Below are 22,591 nucleotides of genomic sequence, written 5' to 3'. Positions count from 1 at the left end.
AAAAGAATGAAACTACACTCATATATTAAACCACTGACAAAATCTAACTCAAAATGGATTAAAGATTTAAATGTCAGAGCTAAAACCATAAAACTCTCAGGAGAATACATAGGGATAATGTTCTTTGACACTGATCTTGTCATGATTTTTTTAATTGACACCTAAAGCAAAAACAACTGGTACTACCTCAACGTAAAAAGCTTCTGCACAGCCCAAGAAATTATCAACAAAATGAATAGGCAACCTATGGAATGGGAGAAAATACTCGCACACATTATCTTATAAGGTGTTAATATCCAAAAACATAAGGAACTAATACAACTCAGTAGGAAAAAACATAATCCAATTTAAAATGTGCAGAGGACCTGAATAGACGCTTTTTTTCTTTCAAAAAAAAAAAAAAAAAAAAAACACATACAAATAGCCAATAGGCACATGAAAAAGTACTCAAATATCACTAATTGTGACGGAACTGTGAAGGCAGTCAAAAGTTACAAACTTCTTGTTATAAGATAAATAAGTTTTGGTGTTGTAATGTACATCACAGAAACTAGAGCTCACAACACTGCATTGTATATTTGAAAGTTGCTAAGTGATTAGATCTTAAAGTTCTTATCACATACACAAAAAATGTGGAACTCTGTTAGGTGATGGACTTGTTAACTGAAATTGCAATCATTTTGCAACATATACATATGCAAAATCATTAAAAAATAATACGATGTTGTATGCCAATTATCTCTCAATAAAGCAAGAAAAATAAATCAAATTTAATTTAAAAATTGGATCCCCTCCAGCCCCACCCCCACGCTCACACACAAAATCTATTCACCAGAGGAAGTTGAAGATTGGAGAGTAACCTCAGCCCAAAGAAAGGAAGGTCTGTCCCACGAAGCCTGGCCTCATGGCCAAGGGCACTGAGAAAATTACTTTTATTCTGAAGGTAGCAGGGTGTCTGTATTCGTGTACTTAGGCTGACATAACAAAATATGTTAGACTGACCGGCTTAAACAAAAGACATGCTTTCTTACAATTCTGGAAACTGGGAAGTCCAAGATCAAAGTGATGGCAGATTCAGTTCCTGACCCTTTTCCTGGCTTCTGACGTTCCAGGGCCTTTTTCTCACTGTGTCCTCATATAGTGGAGAGAGGGAGTGCTCCGATCCCTCTTCCTATTCTTACAAAGATACTAATCCCATCATGGGTTGCTCTTGCTCAGGACCACATCCAAATTTAATCATCCCCAATGGCTCCACCTCCAAATACCATCATATTGGGGGTTAGTACTGAAATATTAACTGGGGGACACACAAGTATTCGATCCATAATATAGTATTTTAGCCCTATTTATTTTTCCTTAAGACATCACGTTGGACTTACTAAACACTTGTGATGTGTGTGTGTGTGTATGAGTGCACATATAAGAGGTGTGTAAACTATGAGGTAGTTACAGAGTTTATCATGGGGTAAACTAAAACGATGAGTAAAATCATTAAAAAAAACACTACTGTCTTTGTAAATCATCCATATTCTCTAGTATTTTACAGATAATACCCTTAATATTGCTAAAGAAAACCAACAAAAATGTGTTAATATGATTGGTTTTTAATTATTATACGGAAAAATATATAAAAGTCTACTATAGTATTCTAAGGCAGCAAGGTCTTACTTTCTTCCATGATCTCTTGGAAATGTTTTCTTGGTTTACAAACTTCTTTAGTTTTCTTTTAGAAAAGTTATATTTATTATCAGGGAAATGTTATATAAAACATAATTTTTTCAACAGCTTCCAATGTCGGCTCTGGAATCAGGTAAATATTTAAATCCTGTTCTCTCCTATTTTTGAGCTATGTGATTACAGTGTAGTTATTTAATCTCTCTGCACCTCAATTTACTCATCTGTTAAATGGGAATAATAATAGTATTGGCCTAATAGGCCTGTAATACAGACTAAATAAGTGAACAGATTTAAAATAGCTTACAACAAGGACTCAATTGATACCAGTTTGATGTAAGATGGTTACGCGTCCAGGTTACCTATGGCAGTCCGGGTTTATATTTGTTTTCTAGCTTGTAAAGAGTACTTTTTTTCACTTTCACAAAATGAAATGTTTGGAAGATAAATTATATTACCATAACTTTGCCATAACCATCATATTCTCCTCCTCCTCCTCATCATCTTCCTATCTAGAAAGTTCCTTATCAAATCTCCAAAAAAATCAAACTAAGTAAGCAAGTATATTTTCAGTTGTCTCGTGTGCCTAAAATTAGGCTCGAAAACTAGGGAATGTCTAAAGATAATATGAAATCCTATTAAGAATATATGACTCCCATGAAATAAAGTCACATGGTAGAGAGGGAAAAAATAGTGAGATTCAGGTTCTAAGTGCTGTGCTGAGGATTCTGGAAAGAAAGAGAACTGTGGGTTGGTGAAGAATGGAATAGTCCCCTTATAGTTTACTGCAGGCAAGATAGGCAGAGAAACATTGAGGAAAAACATAGCAATGTACTCCGCAGGAGGGATAATTTGGCAAAATAATCCATTAGTTGATTAATTAATTTACTTGCCAAGAAGAGATGCTTCTGTATCACATCTCAAATTTATCTTTACAAGCATTCTCTTCTTCTCATTTCATGAGAACATTCACTTTACTAATAAAATACAGATACATAAAATGGAAAAATTGGAAAGCCTACCGATAAAATTGAGTTAAAATAAAAAATAAGACCCCTTTGTAAGAAAGCTCTTTTACTTTTGCTAAAGAGTGATTAAATTGTTGAAAGTTTCTTTATTTCAAATGCCAGCATTGATGAAGTCAATCAATAATTATTGTTTGCATTCTCATGTAACACCACTAAGGCTATTTCCTTGTTACTAAACTAAAACTTCTCTATGAGATACTACAGAATTTGAGCTTTGTGACAAAACAATAACATAATGAAAACAAAATCCTATTTATCAGGGTACTACCATGGTCTGTAACTCTCATCTTGCTGGGTGATTTAACAAACAATTTCATGCAGTATTTTGTGGTCCCAGAATATCCTAGAACTGAAGAATTGGGTTTAACGCCCTTCAGCAGACTGTATTAATCATCTCTAAGTTAATGTATTGATTTGGGAATCGCTTGTTTATAAGATGGAAAGGAATTGTCTAAAGTCTGTTCATTCATGTTCATATCTTCGTATATTCTTTCCTTGCTCATCTGCCATGGACCTGACAAACACCATTATAAACATTTTTTTTCCTCAAAAACTGAAAACCACTGATGGCCTTAGACACTAAACTTGTCTTTGCGGAATTTATCAATAGGCCCCTTTGTTTTAGCAGTGGGGGAATATTTCCCTGGCAAAGAGATGAGTCGCGTCATGATGGTAACCTTTTTTGTTTCTACCTGGCAAAGGTGCCTGGCTACCTACAAGGCAATGCCATGAAACAGGGGGTTGGGGGCAGTGAGGTATTTGGCTACCCACATTTTGAGACTGAATAGATATAAGGCTGAAATCAGGATAGACTGCATTTGAGTTGTAATTTTATTTTCCAGTCAATAGTGACTTAATGTGACCTTCTACTTTTTCATTCTCCACTGGTTTCTACAATGTGGAGATATATGGACCCACTTGTTTAAGTCACCACCAAAGAATTACGAGAGAAACAAAAAGACAAAACACATTTACAATTTATTGTTATGTTGTCTTATGGAATACCGTTTAGAAATATTTTTTCAGAATGTATATTTTGAATAGAAGTCCGACATTTGAGTCTCATTCACCCTATCGGTCTGTAGATACTATATTCTATTACAGTTGAGATAATTCTACTGAAGGCTTAACTTCCTCTGCCTGCTAACATATTCAAACATTTGCTTGGCAAAAAATAAGCATAAAGCCAGAAAAGTGTTTCACATATTTCAATTTTCACTTGAAACCGAAAACACAATCCCCCTGAATCATTTCAATACCTCATTTATAGTTGACATCTACCCTAATGCATAGGTCTTGAAAAATATGCTGAGTTCTTCCATGGAATAGGGGTTTCAGTTTCTGAAAAGGAGGCTGCAAATATGCTTGCCACCATACATGGCATACACCAAATATGGTTTATAATGGGTTAGGTTGGCACCGTTTGGATATGGCATGGATGCAAAATGTTCCTGAGGGTCCCCATCAAAGATACAATTATTTTTAAGTTGCAGGGCTGAATGCTTCATTAAATGCTGGAGCATGTGACATAATAATGGTGTACCCAATTGCTAACTTAATATTTAGCTCCCAGAATTCTGAGAAAACACCTTGATGCTCCCCTCAGGTCTCCACAATTAGCCACATTTGGTAATCTTTTCCAGTATGTTCCAGTAGACAGAGAAGAATGCAATGTTTTAATTTGCTAATCACCCGGGTGGGTAGGGGCTGGGAGGGAGATGCTAATTGTCTGCAGACATTTGTAACGACCCTTGGACAAAACCGAGGAACACTAAATCCAAGCTTTGACAAGGGCAGGGGAGCTGAAACAGAAGCCCTAATTGTGGCCATGTGACGTGCGCTTTCCCTTTTGTATCTTTTGTAGTAGGGTTGCACAATAACTGTTTAAAGTAACTTTTAAGAACAGACCCCAAAATGACTTTTTCCATCTTTTGGGATAAATGGTCAAAGTTGATCTGTGAAATACTCGAAGTGAGAGAGACATTATGGTGCAAATGTAGCAGACAAAAGGTTCAGGGAGAGCTTTTGCCAGTTAAATTTGGCTAACCTGCCGAAAGCCTATTGTCAACCAGCCATGCTTCACTGAGCTCTCTTCCACTTTTGTTGTCATGTTTCCTCTTTATGGTTAAATGAACCTCAAAACAATGACAAAGAAATATGCACTGAGTCACATATTCTAAGAAATACACTGTACTCTCCTCAAATTGAAATAACGGCACTTTAATTCTTGGATTTTCCAGTTTCATTGGTAAAGATCCTGTTTGCTTTCTTTGAATCTGTATCAGTTCATGCAGTTCGGTCAAGGGGGGAAGCTTAACAGGACACTGCCACGTTAGCACTTGAAATATTAAGATGAACAGAACAAGCAAAAGGTAAGCTTGCTTCCTTGCAGTATTTTGAGTGTCTGTTTCTTTTCTGGTAAAGGATATCGTTTTCTTGATTGAGAGAAGTTTTGTTTAATGTCCATCCTGTGTCAAATAAATTACTCTTGTTGTTTTGAATGGCTGAAAAGATGGGAGGGGAAAAAAGAAAAAGAAAATTTGATGCCACTCCACTTACAAAACCAAGTGAAAAGCCATAGGTTTGCACTTAAATATAGATTACACGTGCGTAATTGTTAGAGGTGGGTGTTGTTCCCCCAGAATAACAACTTGCTAAATTTCCTAATTTAGAATTAAGTTTTTTAAAATAGATCCTAGTGAACTTGTTTTGGAAGAGAAGTGCTATGAAATTTGATCATGGAAAAATATAAGCTTGGTCTAAAATCAAAAGAGCTGCCAAATATGAGAATATACCCTTAATTTTCTCTGTGTACTTTCTTGTTGTGATTAAACCAACCCTTATAACTGGATGTTTTAAGCATTTTACTTTAGAATGCTCTCCCAAAGGAGCTTAACTTCAGAGATGTTGAAAAAAAATGTTGTTTTTTTTTTTTTTTTCAGTTGCTAAGTCTTCTCAGGGTAGATGGCTAACATTTGCAGCCCAGTAATTGCCCTTTCCAGAGTTGTAACCTTGAGAGGGCATCTAATGGAGTGATGTATCCTTTTACTTTTCTCCCCACAGCACGTTCTCTGGTTTCAGTCTTCCAAATTCTCTAGTATTGAGTTTTCTTGCCAGAGTAAAGGCAAGCAACTTTCTGTAAAACACATTCTAAAAGCTGCCAGTCAATATTTCAGTGTACTCCCTACATGGTTTTGATAGCTCCTCAGTGTTCCTTACTGTGTGCCTGCCTTGGTTTGCTCAGCAGGTGTCTATCAGCATACATCCTGATTTAGCAGTCTTTTACCATCTCCAGGAAATGCAAAACCTCATTGATTTCTCCTGCTATCTTTGTGTGTCTAACCTTCTCATGTAAGAGCAAATGGAGTTCTTAGATGAAGAAACTCAACTTTTCACCTTTATAGGCAGTCCACCAAAGAATGGGAACAGTCTATGATAAGTATTTCAAAAGTGCTTGGTTTGTTTCTGTGTCAGGAAAAGAAAGGCTTTTTGAAAAACTCCTTAAAGATAAATAAAAGGTGTCAGCTTGTGATTTTGTAGCAAGGTGATTTGTTTTCCTGGGAGTATATGCATTGTGAGAATTGGCAGAGGACTGGAAAATAGTTTTGAATACAGCATCCCAAAGATTGGGTGACCTAGGTGATCAATGTCATCCACTTTTGAGGGTGAAGAATCCAAACAGAACACTCAGCCACACCACGTTGATAGGCTCAGTTAAAGGGCACCACACTGTCTTCAAATTGCATTTGCTAATCTCTCCTGGGAAAGAAGCAGATTCATGTTAAAGTATAAAAGGCAAATGACTTAACGATGTCATGTTTTGAACTCAGAGGATGTTCCCATATAATGGTACTTCAACACCCTTTTAAAAGAAAGAATATAAAAGTAAATAACTCTCATAATACAATTGTTTGGGGCAGATTGATGGGACAGTAGATGTTCACAAATGTGCAACAAATATGTATTTTTAATGAATTAACTGTGGATATATGTCATTTTTATGAGGATTGGAGAATTCTCTGGTCCTTGAGTGTGAGTAGGCAACTAGGAGGAAAGTTCATACAAATGATTCACGATTTTTCATGAGGAATCAGAAATCAAGGCCTATGCTGAAAACCTTCTTAGGAGCTTTTCTAATGATTGTTTACCTTGAAATCTGAAATTTTTTGTTTCCTGAATATGAAAAATGCACTTTAATAGTATCTTAGCTAAAAATGTTTGCTATGCTGTGATCCATAGTTTTTATTTCTTTCATAGTTCCCAGTGATATCTGATAGTGATGTGAAGTGAAATTTCAAAATTGTAGTGTGAAAAGAATTTCAGAAAATATTTGTAACTCTCTAAAATATGTAATTTTCACAAACTTCACTTACTTTGAAACGCTAATAGATATTTTAAATTTTAGGAACATAATTTATGTTTCCTATTCCATGCCTCTATACACAACGCTCCATTCTAATTTTGTAAGTGTTGTAAGTTTATTGTTGGGGTTAATTGAATCTAAAGTGGAAAAGGGAGTGGAGGAAGGAAAGAAGCTAACAAAAATGTCAATATTACATTTTAATTGGATATATCATGTTCATCATGGGAAAAGTATTAAAAATTAGTGGAAATAAAAATAATGTGAAGGCTGTAGTACTGTACTTTGGCTGCTCTAGCACCATCTATTGCTCTTGAGGTCTCCAGATATTTGACCAGTTTTGATTACCTTACTTTTTTTGACTAACGTTTCAGGTTTTGACTCTTTTTATAGTTAACTGACCTAAGATATTAAAATTTAACTTCTAAAATATTCTTTCAACTAAAAACAACACCTACTATTAAGTCAATATTTTGTTTTGTTTTGTTTTATCATCTAAATTAAGTTGGACCTTAAAGGGAAGGAAAGAATATTAGTTAATTAACTAGCATTTTATAGATACACACATATTAATGTGTGGGTATCCACCATATTTTGTACAAAATATCATATAAACTCTTATATAATATGCATTCATATGTGTGATTTTATGAATATGCTAACATTGTTATCTCTTAAAGTTTCACACACATGTTTCTTAAGGTTTTCATAATGAATAAGTACAAGGTAAATGATTCAGAACAAATCACTAACTTATCTTGGAGGAAATTAATGGATCCTCTTATATTCAATTATTATCATTGGTATTATGATACCAGAATGATAGCAATGTGTGTTTTGTTTTTTATTTTGAGCTGGTATGTCATTTCCTATGAATTTTATTCACTCATATTGTATAAATTATATGTTTATATCTTTGTTACTGTGGTTTATGCTTATGTTTTTTCACATCAGGATAGGTTAAAAATATTTCTATTAATAAAATGTTAATGTAGAGATGGATAAATATCAATAATATTATCTAATATAAGGATAATGATTAATGTTTTTATTTGCAAAACTGTACATATTATATGGAAATTTTGTCATTCATAAACTCATTAACAAACTCCAGTTGTACATATGCTGAAATTGCACTAATTAATGGTGAAGATGAAAACTTTTGAGCTTTGATTTTCTATAATTTAATTTGTGTTATTGATATTAAAACATTTAAAAATCATATACTTCATATTTTTGTTTTTGAATATTCACTTGGGTAAATGTAATCATTGAAAAATGATCAGGGGAACTCAGCTATTCCCACTATATATATATATAGTAAAACTATGTAGTGTATAGTTTATATATATATATATATATATATATATATATATATATATATATATATGTAAACTTTGTGCCTATAATCTCTCGATAAGTTAAAGGCAATACAGAAAAATAGTCTTCATGAGATAGGAAATTATATGGTTAAAACTAGCTAAAAAGTAATTTTTGTTTCATGGGTCCTGACTTCCTTACTTTTAAATTTCATGTGTATTTTGTCTTTCAAAGAAGGGTTACTCTATGTAGTATTTAAACGGTCTAATTCATCTCCCTTTAACCTATTGTTCATTTATTTTATTCAATTTATTTTTATAATTATTTTATAATTAAAAGTATTCTCACTCTATGTGAGGATATTATACCTTGAGTAAAGCAAACATTAACTCAAAGAACAACATTAACTTTGGACTGAAACTAATCATAGTACATTATAATCTTGAAGCATGGTTCTTAAGGAGGTTATTACAGAATGAATAAGTTGATTATGATGGAAATTTTTCTCCTGGTGTCATTCTGGTCCTCACTTGCATACACTGCAATAGAGCTTCACTAGCACTCATGTTCTTCAATATTTGCTGGTGTAACAATTCACAATCACAGTCTCAACAGTGATAGTAACACTTAAATGAAATTGTTCTACATAATTTCATGATATATGAAAGAGATTAAAATAATTGAATTGCTTTAATATATCCCATTAGTGTTTGAGATATCTTGATTCACATTTTCTTTTAAAGCCTGAGAAAGGGTAGTTTCTGTCCTAGCCAAGCAGCCTTTCATGGAGTTGGGGGCAGGGTGGAGTGAGTCAAGAGTCTGTGAGAGGGTGTGAGGACAGAGAGAGAAGTGGCCTGGAATGGAGAGAAAAGAGACAGTCTCTTACTTTTTATATGAATCTGTGGGTGTGAATAAGAGAAGTTTTACAAGCAAAACTTGAATTTCACATTGAACTATTAATCAAAGCATGAAAAGCCGATTTTATTTTAAAAATGCTTGTTTTACTTCTTAATTTCTATGTTTGAGAAATAAAAAAATCAAGAAAATGATACACATCTATTCCTCAATAATTTTCTGAGCTGAATCGACAATCTCAGGGTTAATTATGGATCATACATCTGAGAGATGTTTAGAGTTAGAACAATGTGTTCTTCATTAGAAAAGGGGGTCCACAGTGGCAGACTTGTCTCCTTTTTATAGAGATATATTACAATTGAGTGACTATTTGCTACTACTATAATTTGGATTTATAATCAACTCACTGCACCAATATTAAAATGCAATTAATCACATGACATCTAAAGGAGACTGAGCACAAGAGGAAACTGAGAAGCCAGTAAGTTGTAAGTCTTGCTTAACATAGAGGGGAAATGAAGAAACGTAATGGGATTCTACTCTGTGAATATGACTTTGTTTAAGAATGTAGAATTATGATGGTTATTTGCTCAGCAGGATCTTGTCCCTTTTATTACACCAAGAAGTCACCTAGTTGAATTTGTCAGATCCTTTTTGACCCAAACTATGGAGGCTGGGAAATACTCTCAATTGCAGTAAATAGAATTAATAACCCCCAGTGAAATATTTATGCACAAATGTACCCCTTCTCTTGAAGACATTTCTAGTTCTAATTCGATTCATTACTTACATGGCAAAAGCAGTTATTTTTAAATCCATCCTCTGTATGGTGGTAACTGATGAGGCACAATGGTTTTCAAGCGAATATTTTTTGACATTAAATTTTTTTCTTTGAAAAAGAAACTTTTGCAGAAAAAAAAAATGAACTCAGGTGGACAGAATTTAGGTGAAACAAACTCAAGAGATTATTCAGCATTGTGACCATGATAAGTCACTGTTCTCGGGAAGGCTTGCTATGTTTGCAAGATGCCCTTTAAGTGATTTAAGCAGACTACGAAGGTCCACATATCCTTCGTTCCAACATTGGACAATTGTACATTTTTCATGATTCTTTGAAACATTTCACGTTTTACTACTACCACAGCACATTTTCTTTTCTTTTAAATAAAATTAGATTTTAACAAAATTGGGTAAAAAGGGCTCAAGATGTGCACAGCATGCAGCAAATAAAGTAATTCCCTCCAAGACTGTGATCTAGCCGCTTACCTTAGCAGTCTTCATTCTCCTTCATAATGGCAGTTGCTTAGGACTTAAAGCCACAGAAAATTTAAAATACCTATGGGACATATTCCAGTACTGTACATTAAATTTGAGGATTTTACATGTGATAAAGTATGTCAGTGTTGCTTACAGGGAATTCCAGTGATACCTCAGCTTTCTTGGACTTATTATAAATCCTTTGTTGGAATTATTGTGGCTGGTTCAATAATTCAGATTAGCCCTCATGTTTATTAATGCACTACATCTGTGCAAACAACATGTCAAGCAGAGAGTTTATTGTAATTGCCTGAGCAAACAGAACCTGAAAGAAGCAATTTCCAGTTACAATGTGCTATGACAAGTAATGAGGTAATTGGCATTCTGTCCTGATTACTTCCACCTTCTTTTTCATCAGGTCTATATTGTGTGTGATAGATAGTTTTATAAGAAATGAAGGTGTTTGATAATATGGTTCGCTGCTGCTTAAGGTTAGTGATTAAAGACAATCATCATTTTCTCTCAGAGATCTTATTAGCTTTAGCATTATTTATTCATATGTGTAAGAATGTGCCCAGGACCCATCTCTTCAGTACACTGCACGCTGTTAAAATGTAAACGCAACTGCCGCCGAGTGAATACAGAGCATGCTCTGGGTTTCCAAGCAGGATGGGACACAGCAACTTTTTGCAAATGAAATCTACGCGCTAACAGTGTGAGTGAGAATAATGGCTTTGAGCCTGCATCTGTATCCAACATTCACCTGCTTTAGAATAACAGAAGCAGCATGATATTTAAGGGCAAGATGGTAATTTGATGCTGAATCCTCATTTCCAGGATTTTATAACTTTCTATAAACATTACCCTTTGCTTCCAGCCTGTACTGAGGAGAAAGATGGTGTGCATTGCATTTCTAGATCCAACATTAATAGTTTGGGAAGTGTCAGTGTCTCAGATTAAAAAGGGGGGAGGGAGTGAGCAGAAGTTATTTTAGGGGAGAAAGAAAAAAAGTCCTATTTTTGTTTCAAAAGAGTTTTTCCTCCTCAATATAGAACCTTCATTCTTGGCACTTTCAATCTATGAAGTGAAAAAGAAAAAGTGCAGTTCACTTAGTTAAAGAAAATGGCTTGGGAATGACCCACATTCACTGTCGTTGTACCATCACAACAGTGCCATCCTTATTATGTGTGTTCCCAGTAAAGTACCTCCCATCATCTTCCAGTTTTCAACCTCAGTACCCTTCCTGCGCAGACTATGGGCTCACAAGCCTTTCCACCATCCTTCATATCACACGTCAAACCTCATCCCTGGCCAGAGACGATCAACTCCATAAGGACAAAGACTGTGTCTTTACCAGGAGGCAGTGTAGCTTATAGACAGTAAGCTCAACTTTGGAATTGTGCTGGCTGGATTGATATCCCAGGTCTACCATTGACAAGTGACATGAACTCAGACGATTTGAAACATTTCTCTAGGGTTGTAGTGCCTCATTTGAAAATGGGTGTAATAATTCTACTCTTCTCACAATGCTGTTGATAGGATCCCATATTAAGGGGGTTAGAACAGTGCCTGGCATGTGTAGACACCCAGGCCATCTTTCATAAATGAATACAGGTGGATTTGAGAAAATTCATCATGAAGGCCTCACTTTCTAGAACTACCCCCCTTTTCCCTAATATTAGTAAGTCAAGCAAAACCAAGCAGAAAGTGAAGTGTTACTTACTATACATTCCGGAAATACTCAATTCTGTAAGGTTGCCCAGAAGAGATAGAAGGAAAGTGAGGGAAGGGGTAAATAGACTAAAAAATTAGTAGCATTGTTGTAGTTTGCTTCCTTGCAAGGGCCCAAGAGGCATCGAAGCTCTCACAGGCTAGGTGGACTATGCAATTAGAGTTGAAATGCACAGGAAGTTTTCAGCAGCTCAGGACGTCACCCTTACCCAGGGTATGAGCTGCGCCATGTTACTCCAGTCTTCCAGTTGGAGAGGAAGCCTCAGACCTATACCTGGCACAAAGGAGTAACACAGTGAATACTTTTTGGAATGAATGACGGTCTGCAGGAAAATCTGTGTTCTAATATCCTGATAGTACGAGTAATTTATAACAATCCACACCTTCTGACATGAGGGGCCCCATAAAGCCACTAATACCGTGTTTCCCCGAAAATAAGACCTAACTGGAAAATAAGCCCTAGCGTGGATTTTCAGGAGGACTACCCCTGAACATAAGACCTAAAGCGTCTTTTGGAGCAAAAATTAATATAAGACCCGGTCTTATTTTCGGGAAACACGGTAATAAAGAGAAAGCTTTCACTAATTTACCTGCAGATTTCAATACCAAACTAAGTGCTTTAGTCCTTTAACACGCATTTTTATTTATCCCCAAGGGTGGGGGACTTTGAAAAAGAAAGTTAGGAGAAAACATTTATGCCTCAGAAAGTAGACAGAATCTAGAACTAGCACAGAGGAAGAGCCTGCAAATCTGGGACAAAGCTGTAAGGAGGATGGGCATGGTTGCTGAAGGAAAAATACCGTGCTGGAACAGAGCCTCTTCAACTCTTCATTGTGACCTTCTTTTCACCTTCCTTGTTTTTTATCCATTATATTTTGCCAACATTTTTTGAAAATGATATGGCAAACCCAGTGACTGGCAATAGTAACTACTTTAAAAAGAATTGTTCAAAGAATGGAGAGATGGATGGATATACAGATAAGGGCTGTGCCAGCTATGGGTACCTAGATATCTAATTATTGTTACAACAGACATTCAGGAGAGAAGTCCAGAGTTGTGTCTAAAGGTACCAGTCAGCACCTGTTAAAACGCCATGTGCTCTCTTATTAGCTTCTCTGATGTAGGGTAATAACAACCAAATTTGGATATTGCGTACCCAAAAGGAATCTTTCCATCACTACTGCAAGGGTGGTGGCTGAAGAAGAACTTACCCCTCACGTCCAAGAAGACACTTGACTGAGCGTTCCCAGTCTAAAAATGGAAAATCAAACATAGAACACTTCCTGAGAAACTGAGAGAATTCTTCACAGAACTGAAGCTACCTTATGCTCCATTTTCTAAAATCTTTGAGAACGTTTGCCTGTATTAGGTGGTAGGCTCAACCCAAAGTCTAGAAAACTTTGCAAATTTAGATAGATTTAAGTAGAATTAGCAAAAAGTTGTATTAAAAATTTAATGAGATGCAACTATAATGAGCCCATATTATGTACTTACTACTCAGTGCTTCCCAGAAGAGAGGGAATCAAAAGAGAAGGAGCAAAATATAGTAAGTTGATTAATTAACCAATTAAGAAACTGGGAAAGACCAAAATGCAGTGTGCAGTGTGCAAAAGGTACAGCCTTTTGCAGAGTGAGGTTGGCCATGGCAAAGCACATTATCCAGCATTTATTTACCATTGATTGCAGATTAAAATGTTATCTTTACACTTGATAAAATGTTCATTCTCACATGAAATCCTCATAAAATTGAGGCTTAGAAGGTCACAAATGGAAAAAGGCTTGATCCCTCCCCAAAGTTCAGGCATTTTCTAACATTCTGCATTTTCACTTTAGGAGAGTGGTTAGAAAACTAGAGGAATAGCCAGTCTGTATAGAAAGGATTGGGAGCTGGAGAAACAATAGATGAGACTGTGTGGAGGCTTTGCCCTCACTGGTTCTCCATGGGGATCTGAGGAGGGGCCGCGTGCGGGGTGCAGAGGTGAGCCATCAAGGGGCCTTGGCTGGAAAATGACTGTGACAAAGGTAGAAAGGCAGCTGAGCAGGCCTGAGTACAGGGAGCTTGAAAGCAGAGATCCAATGATCCCCAAATAAAGGAAGTGAGCGAGAGTACAAAGAAAAGTGACCTTGCCTAGAAGTAGCTCTGTATCAAGAAAGAACACAACTGGACCTCACAGATCCTGAGGCTGGTATTGATCAGACAAAGGTCTGCAGCCCCAAGAAGGGCTCCTGTTTGAGCTCAGTGGGCTCCTAAGTGCAGCAATAAGCCTGAAAAGACACAGACTGCCATTGATTACAAAAGGCATGCTGTGCTGGCACATCTCATTGCAAATTTGGTGGGATTTGAATTAATTTCTGCAAGAATAACAATTTCAAAGGGGGTTGTACCTTTCCCATGCACAAGAAAATTGCATGAAGGAAACTTGGAAGATTTTCTATACATATAATTTTAAAGAAATACAGCATAAAAATACATTGTATTAGTTCAAACTTCCAAATACTTGATTCAACTGCACAAATTAGTAAAAGCATTAGTACTGGCTAGTGTCTGCAATAATTAGAATCGTAAGTGAAATCACGAACTAAAATTGTATTTATACATTGATATTCTTCTTTCATGAAAGCCATTGGTTGACTGTGACTAAGTAAAAAGTAGTTTTAAATATATTTTAATTGCATATTAAGATCCAATAAATACTTTGAATGCTAAAGCCTACAATCAAAAAATTTTTTTAAATAGTTAGTTTTAGTCATAAAAGTATAGACCGAACTTACTAAAACTTCAGTTCTAACAGAAGTGTTACCTTTTTATACACGTTGTATTTTGAAAATAGCTACATATAGCATTAACGAATAGAAATACAGTGGAAAAAAAAAAAAAGACCGCTATAGAGAACTAGACTTGACTGAAAACTTATAACCAGGGAACTGATTTGCTAAAATCAAAGAACTGTTTTTACTACTGCCTACATTTTCATTCATTCATTTATTCATTCAATAAACATTTCTTAGCACATGCGGAGGTTTGATAAATGAAAATGATGAGATCAACTCCGTCTCACTCATTCTTGTTTGTCTACTTAGTCCACTCATCCTACAAACGTTTTCTTCATAAATCTCAAATGCTCTCCTTACCCACTATATCAGGAGTCATCATTTCTTGTCTACAATTGCACCAGCCTCCTTGCTAAACAGAGCAGAAGAAAAGAATGACACTAGGATACCATGATGTGTTGGGACTCCACACAATTCAGTATGTCTAGGAGAGGTAGGCAAGAGGGCTAGTGGGCGCAGCAATATCTGGAAAGGTAAAAGAGAGCTAAACTATCCAGTATCATGTTGGCTAAGGTAAAGAGTTTAAATTCTATTTTAGACAGTATATGAAACATTTGGAGTTTTAAACAAGGGAATGGAATAATGTGGTCTGCATTTAGAAAGTTCGCGTGATGGATCTCTCGTTATGTGAAGGGCTATTTTATTTATAAAGTACCACACAAACTCAAGGTAAGATTAGTATTAACTCATTTTCTTCACTGTTCTTCTCTCTAAAAGTGAGGCATTATGTGTCCTTATTTTATTTTGCATTATTACATTTTATTTTGGTGTTCCTGATACCAGTTATAATGCTTAGCATATATTAAGTGGATAAAATAATGAAGATTCCCTACCTCACACAAAGATCAGTTGAATATGACTTTAAGCCTAAATGCAAAGGGAAAAACATTACAACTTCTAAAAGAAAGTATAGAATATCTTGAGGTACATTGGGTGAGGGAGTTCACAAATAACGCACAAGAAGCACTACCTTAAAAGAAAGGATTGATAATTAAAATCAAGAACATCTATTCATCAAAGGACTACCATAAAGTGTAAAGCAAATGGATGATAGCTACATATATAACCAACTAATATCCAGACTATCTGAAGAACTCATGAAGCCACATTAAAAAAAATCCACACAACAATGGGCAAAAAAAAAAAAGGATTAGCATTTCACAGAAGAAGAAGCAAGAAGAATCAATAAGCCTATCTGAAGACATTTGATCTCCTTAATAATCAGTAAATTAAGTCACAGCGACATGCCTTTTACAACCACCAGGTTATCAAGAAAAAATATTAAAAGTCCAACAATGTCAAATGTTGGCAAGGATATGAATAGACCAGGAAATCTAAATGCTGCCAGTGGGAGTGAAGATTGCCATAACCTCTGCAGAAAACATTTGGCATTATCAAGTTAACTCCTAAACATGCACCAATTAATATATAAGGAAGTGTTTATAGCAACATTTTTTCTGAGACCAAAAATAACTACCTCACTCACTGAATAAATAAATGCATAAAATTTTCTATAATTATATAGTGAAATACAATATAGCAGTGAAAATGAGTAAACGAGATAGAACCACAATGAGCAAAAATAAATCTTAGATACATAATGTTGAAAAAAATTGACCAAGTTATGTCACCGTAATACAATAGGTAATAATTGTGTGTCATTTTTTTTGTGAAGTTCAGAAAAAAAATAAATAATACACTACTTAGGGATACCTCTTGGTGTGATAAATTCATATATGAAAGCAATTATTACTATTATTTTAATTTAAGGATAGTGTTTACCTCTAGATGATAGGCAACAGTTGGGGTTTGTTGGGTGAAGACTAAAAGGGATAATGATGGTTATGGTAAGATTAAATTTCTTTAAGTTTAAGAAATCGAGTGTGTGTTTCAAAGATGTCTGTTTTATTATTAGGTTTCCAAATCACATATATGGCCCTATATTCTTTTACGTGTATCAAATACTTTCCTGTAAAATGTACAAGAATACATAATTTACAATATAGAAAAAAAACTGAATAAGCAAGAGATGTTTAGTATTAATATCTAATAAAGAAATAAACAGTATACAAATATCACAGTTCGATCTGAGATAACAAAAAAAACATATATTAAGTTATGTTTCAAATGAAGAGCAAAATCTGTATGATTGATCTCACAATCTCCATCCCCCCATCATTGTCTCAGTTTTGGTTGTTATTTTTTTGTTAAGGACTCACTACAGCTTCCTCCTCCTCTAATCCTTGCCTCCAGTTCTAACAACTCCTTGCTCAAGCTCATCTCTCTAAGGTGCAAACCTGACCGTGACCCCCTCTTTAAAACCCTTCCAATACTCCTGGGCCCTCAAAAGGAAGTTTAAACTCTGTGACGTAACGTGCACCTTATTTATCCCCAGGATCCATTTCCTGCTCACTCTCTGGGCCTCGTTCTTGTTCCTGTCCCTTGTTATTTATTCTGACACCTACACTCCAGCTACAGTGACAATGTTACTGAACACTTATACAGCACTCACAATGGCCCAGATGCCCTCCCAAGCACTTTACATATATTAACTCATTTAATCTTCACAGCAATCTTAGGAGGTAAGAACTATTATTACACTCATTTTACATTTCAAAACCAGGCTCAGAGAAGTAACTTGTCCAAGCTGTAATAGCAAGGTCAATGGCAGGGCTGGGATTTTTCCACTTGGAATGGTTGACCCTTTATCCCTGACAATTTGCTTGCCTGATTTCTGCTTGTTCATCCAGATCCAGGTTAACTGAAGACTTTTCTGTTCCCACCTCCCACCACACCCCACCCCTAAGACTAGAGTTGACACCTGTGTTCCCCTCAGCACCTACTGCCTAGCTGCCACAGCACACCTAGTGATGACCACCCTAGTATTTATTTACTTTTACTATCGTTACATCATCAATTCCTGACACAGTCGTACTCAATACACATCAGTTCCATTTGTGAATGGATAGAAGGATTTAGCTAAATAGTGATCCAAATCCAAATTTTAAAGAGTTTTTTTTTTATGTATCTCTACACACATCCTATTTTTGGTATGTCCTCTATCAATTCTATATATTATTTTATTATTATTATTATTAAAACAATGAAGGTAAGGTATTAGAAGCTATGCGAACAAATCATATTTGAAACTCTTTAAGAGTCACTGTTTATAGCAAATTGTGAGTTGTTATAATCACAATAAATAAAATAAGCTTAAAATAATAAAAAATGAGTGTTTAAATGTTCTCTTGAATCATTTTGATGGAGTCTGTATTCTGTAGGTAAGTATACCTAGTTCTAAATAACAATTCACTAATTATGACCAATTGAATGCTCTTATAGAAGTAATCAATCCCCTTCAACTGTACATGAAAAGGTTTCACATTACAACACCAGAGGATAAAAAATTGCATTAGCTTAACTCAAGTTCCTATCACCTTAATTGGGGACCTTGGCTGATACTGGTCCATACAAGATGCCTCTAGACAGTGGGCTGAAAGAAATTAGGAGCCACTGAACACTCACAGAAGTCACAGATAATAATGATTATTAATAAAGTGATAGAAACCTGCAGTATTAGTCACATACCTTCAGACCTGAATCATTTGCAATTGTTTGCTACAATGTTATGCAGAATTATAATTTCAAATCAGCGATTTTAATAATTTCTGTACCAAGGAATTATCAGTACTTTAAAGATCTTAATCTTCACCAGACCTGGAGCTCATAATAGACTGTGTATCAGCTGCAAACTTCAGCCCAGTCTTCTTGTGTGGGGGTGAAAACACCACAGAGACCATGAACATTAGATCATTGACCTAAAGTAATATTTTTGGTGATTCTAGGAATAAGAGGAACCATATAAATATTTCCTTCAGGTAACTGTGTATGTTGTCACAAGTTCTTTGCAAAATCACCAAAACATTAAAAAACAAGAAAAAAGAATGAAAATCAATCTCTTAATCTTATACTTATTACTTGATGTCAATAAAGCAATAACTTTTTCTTCTCTGTCTGTCCCTCCTTCTCATCTACTTCTCCCTCTCTTCCCCTTTCTTCTTTGTTAAGAAATTTAATTAATTCATACTATTAGGTCAGGTCTACATTTCCTAAGATGGGATAGGAAGCAATGGAAGAAAAAAAAGATGGAGAGGCGAAAGAAGGGATATTAATAAATAGAAAAGGTGCAAAAAAATGTATATACATTTTAATAAAGAAAAAGCTATTAAAATTATGCTGATGGTAACCACTTTGAGTACCTCTCATATTTGCAGAAGTCAAATGTGACTTGTATTAATCTTTTGTTATTGGTATATATTGAGTATTAACATTTTAGTACAGATTTTTTCTTCCTTAAAATGTGTATACATTGTTTTTTTGGCACCCTCTGTATATGAGATTTTTTAGACAACATCTAAAATGAAGTATAGTTTCAAAGAAGCTGTAAAATCAGAGCATAGCTAGTCACTTAAAAGTGTCCACTGGAAGAAGCCAAGAACGTGGGGAAGACAGGCAAGGAGTTACTAGACCTTCATCTGTGCTCACACGTGCACTAGCAGCTGGGCTAGTGGGAGATCAAGAGACCACATGGCTGTAGAAAGAGACCTAGAAACTACATCAACATGACCTGCAGACCTGTGTGCCCCATTTGAAGAAACTCATTTGCAAATATTTCAATAGTTTCAGGCCTTCCTTAGGCGTTAAAACGCTCCATCCAGGATACAGAGGTCAAAGAGGGAATACAGGTGGAAAGCATGTGCCAAGAGCTTTTGATCATTTCTGATAAAGAAATAAGAATCACGGATGATTGTGTATCAAAAAAAACCCTTTAAAACTATATCAAAGCATCCAATATACCTTTCTCTAAACCTGTAGGTCATTGTAATAAATTAAACTAATTTTTTATATGGAAAATATGTTCCCTGTTTTAGGATTTCTGCATTTTTACAATATGAGGTGTATACTAAGTCTTTCGGTAATCTTTACTCTTTTTTTTAAACATTTCTAGACACATGACTCTTTTAAAATTAAGATTACATCATCAAAAAATTCTTCATTGTATACCTACCAGGTGCGTGACACTTTGCTGAAGCAGAATTTATAACTATTTATAGCGTAATATTGCATATATTACCTTTTTAAAGTCCAAAGATAACTGTGCTGCCTGCTTGTGTTGTCAATAATAGAAGTTCATGACATTTGATTTGAGTCTTTGTGAGAGGCAATGTTATTCTGATTTAATAGCTTCCATCTGCTCTTCTCATTTTCATTGCTCCTTTTACAGTTTCCAAATTCCACCCTGTACCCTCCAGGGAAATTTTCTCAAGCATTGATTCTATTCATCTATGAATTGGAGGAGAGGGGAGTTTTCTGCAGCCTTATGGTTTTGTTTATTGATCTTGATTGTTAGGCAACTTGTTGACATGCACACACTTGCTTTTCTATTTCTTATATATATTTTTTGGTATTGGTAAGTGCTTGGTAATCACAAAAACTTAATTGCAAACAAAACGCAGTACTGAGACATTCTTTTACAAAGTTGAATAGAGGAACATTCCATGAATATAGATGCATAGAAAAGAAACCCCTTCTATTTTGTTAATCTATCAGCGAGCAATATTTGTCTATTACTATAAAACAAGAAACTATATCTATTTTAATTTACTTGTTTGAAATAAAGGAACGTGGATGCAAAGTTTCCTTTACAATTATTACAATGTATTGCGGAATTAGTCAACTATTAGCACAATATTAACCCAAATATAACACATTCGAGAAGTCATAAGCTTACTGGTCACATGTGACATTATTTTTAACTTTTTCATTTTAAAAGGAGGTATTACACTAAACTGGATAAATATAAGTATAATTTTATGTTGACATTATATACCGTTGGATTTCATGCAAGATCCTAGAAGTCAATTACTGAATGTACAATATTCTCTACTCTACTATAGCAAAGACTTCACAGATGTGTTCATCTTCATATAGTTAGGAGGAAGGCAAAATAAGATGACTACTATTTTACAAACACCCATTCTGTGCATGATACAAAATTAATCCCATGTGCTTTATTGTTATTTTTGAACAACTATGTTTTAATGATGTCTTAACCCTGAAATGCTTTATTTTTTAACATAAAAATCTCAGATGGAGAGACATATAGATACAATTCAAATAGTGAAAAGTTCCAGTACCTTTAGTAAAGCATTTCCCATACTTACTTAATAATACCACAGAGTGGTATTAATGCTTTTAGACACACATTTTGGGGAAATTCACTTTCATTTCTAAGGAAAATGTGAAATATATTAAGATGAATGAAATAGACTGGAATTGGGTGGTGGGAGCTGCCTTTGCAGAAACACGGAAGAACTGTCATATACGAATAAGGAGACCTGCATTTTGAAGTTTTCGCTGGGCTTCTCTGAATGCTGTTTCCATTTCCTGAATGTCACTTAACTGTAGACTGGCTTAAAGGGCATTCACCCCAGCTTTCTACACTCTGAAAATAAATGGTTGAGTAATCTTGCAAAAGTTAATTTATCAATGTTAAACCTGCTTTAGCACGACACTTCCTTTCAATTGAGAATTTCTAAATTGAAAACCGAATGAATGTTTTCTCCTTGGTTTTGCTGTGGGCTCCACTGTTTATTTCATCCAATGCCTCTCTAGATATGTAGATAACTCAAATAAGTCCCCTACCAATCCACTGGGCTCATTTCTAAGTCCACCTGCACCATGATATCCCCTACCTGTACTGCCTTCATACCTGCTCTGTATTCATTTACTGTATTAACCATGCTTCAGCTTCTTTTGTACATACTTTTACTCTTGTCATCCACATAACTAGAATTTAACTACTTTGGTGGCAGAAGACATGTCTTTTTCTCCTCTATTACACAACGCACAGTGCCTTTTGTGTAGTAAGTTTTAAATATTTGTTTACCAGAATGAAGCTCCAAAAATAGTCATTCATGTCTACTTTTATAAATGTATTCATTCATTCCACAAATTGTAATGAAGCCCTACTATGTGCTCACCATTGTAGAAGGTGCTTGAGATCTAAATATATAGAACACCAAATCTGGAGAATCTGAAAAGGATCCTTTAATGGTAATGCAAAGTTTGAGATTTTATCTCCTAAAACAATGAATATTTTATTATAAAATAAAAGTTGAAATTGATTCTAACTGAGTGAATATTCTAAAATCAAGGAGATTTAGATGCCTAGATTATCCCAAATCAATTTTATACCTCAGTAGTTCCCAGAGTGTAGCCTTGACTAATTACTCAGCTACATCCTCTATTAACTGGTTATTTCTCACATTTCAATTAAAAAAAAAAATTCAAACAAGAGGTTTCTCTAATTTATTTAACTTTTGAAGATTTTTTTTTCATTACCACTGGCATCATATAAAACAATTCTCACTTTTTCTTTTGTTTGTTTTATTATTCATTATTTTGGTAAATTTTAACTAGCTTCGCTACCTTAAAGCAATCTTTTTTTTTTTCTTCAGTACACATACTTTAG

The sequence above is a fragment of the Rhinolophus hipposideros genome (assembly GCF_964194185.1).
Source record: "Rhinolophus hipposideros genome assembly, chromosome: 12".
Taxonomy (NCBI): Eukaryota; Metazoa; Chordata; class Mammalia; order Chiroptera; family Rhinolophidae; genus Rhinolophus; species Rhinolophus hipposideros.
Note: the sequence above shows the minus strand (reverse complement) of the source record.